Genomic DNA, 3,773 nt, shown 5'->3' with positions numbered 1-3,773 from the left:
ATAGTTTAATTGATGCATTTGCAGCAGCAAAAGCACGAAAGGAAGGTTCATATAATGTAACCATGAATACCAGAATGCTACCTGTACAAAATCTAGTTAAGTATATGTATAGTTTTGTAAACTAATAAAATTTGTTATTTGTAAACTTTAAGTAGTATTTTATCAATCTGTTTTATAATCCATGTACACCACAAGTGCCTGGCTTCTCATATAAAACATAAGTTTCAAAACTAGGGATATAACAGAAATTTATTCTGCATGCTTGAACGATTACTCTAGCTATGTGACTCAGAACAATACTGGTTGACATAAATATCAAAATGGTTTACAAATTATGTAAGTCCACCTAGTAGGCTATACTTCAATAGTTTCAGATTTACAGTTGTGGTATCGTGAGATGTTATATTGTGACTTTATTTTAGGCCTGTGTAAGGCGGTAATTAATTATTTATTTTATTGTCATTAAGTGGGTAATGAGTCGCAAAACAAATAATCGAAACATTTCAGAGGTGGGGCGCCAAAAGTGTCTTTGCCCCCAGGTGCTGAGAACACCACTACATCACTGGTTTACTGTTTTATAAAATCGCATTAAGTCAAACAGTGTCACATTCTCAGTAAATAAACTCACACGACTTCAATTATGTACCCAAACGCTTAACAGAATAAACAAAACAACCTTGATATATACATATATATATCAAACTTATCAACACACACTAATACTTCACGTACTTAGAAGCAAACAGAATTACTCCCCAAAATGTCCGAGTCCGTATGCATAAAGTTGAGCAAATCTACAAACTAGCACTTTGAATACCTACTAGTGTTTTCTTATGTGACCAAGAAATCTGAGGTTTAAAGTAAATAGTCATTAAGTAGTAACAATTCTAATGAAAGTAAATGCTAAAACTATATAATAACAAACTAGCACTTTGAATACCTACTAGTGTTTTCTTATGTGGCCAAGATATCTGAGGTTTAAAGTAAACAGTCATTAAGTAGTAACAATTCTAATGAAAGTAAATGTTAAAACTATATAATATACTTATTTATTTATCAAAAACATTGAAATAGAGGGGAGAGCACAAGGGTCAGGTAGGGCCCCCTAGTAAGTTGCAGAGACCGAAAACTTTGAATTTTGCGCAAAGCTACACGAGAGTTATTTGCGCTAGCTGTCCTTAATTTAGTGAAAGACAAAAGAGAAGGCAGCTAGTAATCACCGCCCACAGCCAATTCTTGGGCTACTCTTTTACCAACGAATAGTGGCATTGACCGTAACTTATAACGCACCTACGGTTAAAACGGCGAGCATGTTTGGTGGGACGGGGATTTGAACGCGCGACCCGCAAATTGCTAGTTGAGCGCCCTAATACCGACACCGAAAGTTAAGAGTTGTAAATACTTATGCGACGCGGGACAACAAAACCGAAGATTAAGAGTTGTTTTTTTTTTTCTTTTAAGTTTCTTTTGAAATAAAGTAAGTAAAACATAGATACTATAAAACATTGGATAATAACGTACATTATAATGCTGATTTCATTGATGGTAAAATTATTTAATTAAATTTTGAATATAACTCAATAAAACCTTGCGACATGCGCAGAAAGGGGACCTGTAACTATAGTTAAAATCATAATCACTGCGATAATAGCGTGTTTAAAATTTAAGCGATGAACCTGCATGAAAGTCAAACAAATAGCAGGGTGAAAGCATTGTACAATAGCATGAGTGAGAATATGCGGGAAGGTGTTCCCACGTGTTTAGTCTACGTCATTTACATTTAGATTTTTTGTAGTGAGTAAATGTAAAGATAGTTCAACAGTGTCTGGTCAAAGTTCAACGTTCCAGGTTGCTTTGTCTCTACAATGAAAGATTTTAAGTTTTTAAGTATCATACGAGTTCGATTACCTTTTATAGTGTTTTTAGTTACGTATTTTGATAATACTTCGTGAATTTGTTTGTTTGTTTGAAGTTAAGCACAAAGCTTCACAGTGGGGTATCTGTGCTCTGCTTACCACGGACATCGAAATCCGGTTTCTAGCGTTGTAAGTCTGCGGACATACTGGGAGTTTGGGGTGGGGTGGGCGACACTACAAGAAAGTAGAAACAAAATAAACTGACTAGTTCAATGTTTTAGATTAATAAATAGCTGGGTTTTGTGTGTTTATTCACTGTTTTGGGATGAAAAACAAAAATTAATTTTTCTTATAATTCCAAATAAAAAATTTTCGTAGTAAACAGCATTTTTTTTCGTAACTTTTAAGCTATAAACTTTATGAAACAGATTTAGTCATGCAAAGCGGAATGACCATAAACGATCTAAATTTGCTAATTCATTCTGGAGTTCAAACCTTATAGTGTTCTTACTTCCATAGTTCACCTTGACCGAGATAATTTAAAAATATCAGTTTATTTCAATACCTAAAACTACAATCATAATAACATTACCTCCCCCTCTTCAATTAACACGAAAAATCAGCAATTTAAGTTATTTTTATATAACTATCCCCAAAATCTTGGAAAACAAAGATACTAATATTAAGCCCATTCACAATGTTGATATTAAGAAAAAAGATGCTTATTAACCAGAAATATTCTTTGTAAGTTCTTCTCTCAAGAAGTTTTTCAATTTGTTTGAAGTTAAGCAAAAAGAAACACAATGGGCTATCTGTACTCTTCTCACCACTGGTATCGAAACCCGGATTCTAGCGTTATAAGTCCGCAGACATACCGCTGTTCCAGTGGGGAGTCAAAGGGTTTTTGAAATTGAAAAAATGCATCAAAATCAGTAAGCACCAATCTTTAGTTTAAAAAAAACTATTTCTTGTGTTACTTCTTTCTAAGAAACCCAATTAACACAAAAATCGAATAGACATACAGTTTTAGACTGTTTAATACTTTGTTTCTTAAAATCCCTTAAAAGTTGTTTGTGTAAAAAAGTAACATTGGTTTGAATTATTAATGTATAAGATACACAATTAGACAGATAGGCATGAACGAAAACAGACTGACAGGTTATCAGATATCTAAGCATGTGGGTAGAGAAATAGACAGACACGTGCTAACTTATTGCTTCAGAAGCGTAGCACAATGATTTGCCGAAATTTTACTTTCTCCTGGTATTAAAACAAGGAATGTATTTCAAAATTCATAGATTTCTAACAGTCTAAAAAAGTGAAATACATGGACCGTAATTCAGTCATGAATTGCATAAAAACTGTTTACATTTCTAAAAGATTTTACGTTATTCCTTCCAATCATTTTCTATTTTCTTAAAAGATTCTTTCTGTTTGACATAAGGCAGATGTGTTAGAATGTTGTTGGATCGCTGCCAACCTTCTGTGTCAATCATGTCACATGCGTTTGTTTTGACTAAAGGCGTTGCGATACAGTGGATCGTATCGTAAAGTCGTAAAACGATTGCAACGATACATCGTCCGATACGATTTATGTATCTTCACGAAATTTAGCAAAACTTTCAGCAAACATTATAAGTCTTTTATACAGAAAAAATTAGAATTTCTAATAAAGTATTTTTACTGAAAATTAATGATTCAATAAAGGAAGATGAGTATTGAATACTACTGTTGTCTTCATTTCTTTTATCAAAAACATTACATGTAAAGTAACATAACGAATTAACAATAACAAAATAGATAGACAAATATTAACTGTTTTATTTTACTTCATTTGCCAACTACCATTTTCAAACATGAGAATTTGAAAAAGCACTGTAAAGTGTGAAGTACTGAAATAAGACAATGTTAGTAATA

This window comes from Limulus polyphemus, unplaced genomic scaffold (genome assembly GCF_000517525.1).
Source record: "Limulus polyphemus unplaced genomic scaffold, Limulus_polyphemus-2.1.2 Scaffold3828, whole genome shotgun sequence".
In the NCBI taxonomy this organism is placed as follows: Eukaryota; Metazoa; Arthropoda; class Merostomata; order Xiphosura; family Limulidae; genus Limulus; species Limulus polyphemus.
The sequence above is the reverse complement of the archived record's forward strand: the minus strand, read 5'-3'. Positions refer to the sequence as shown.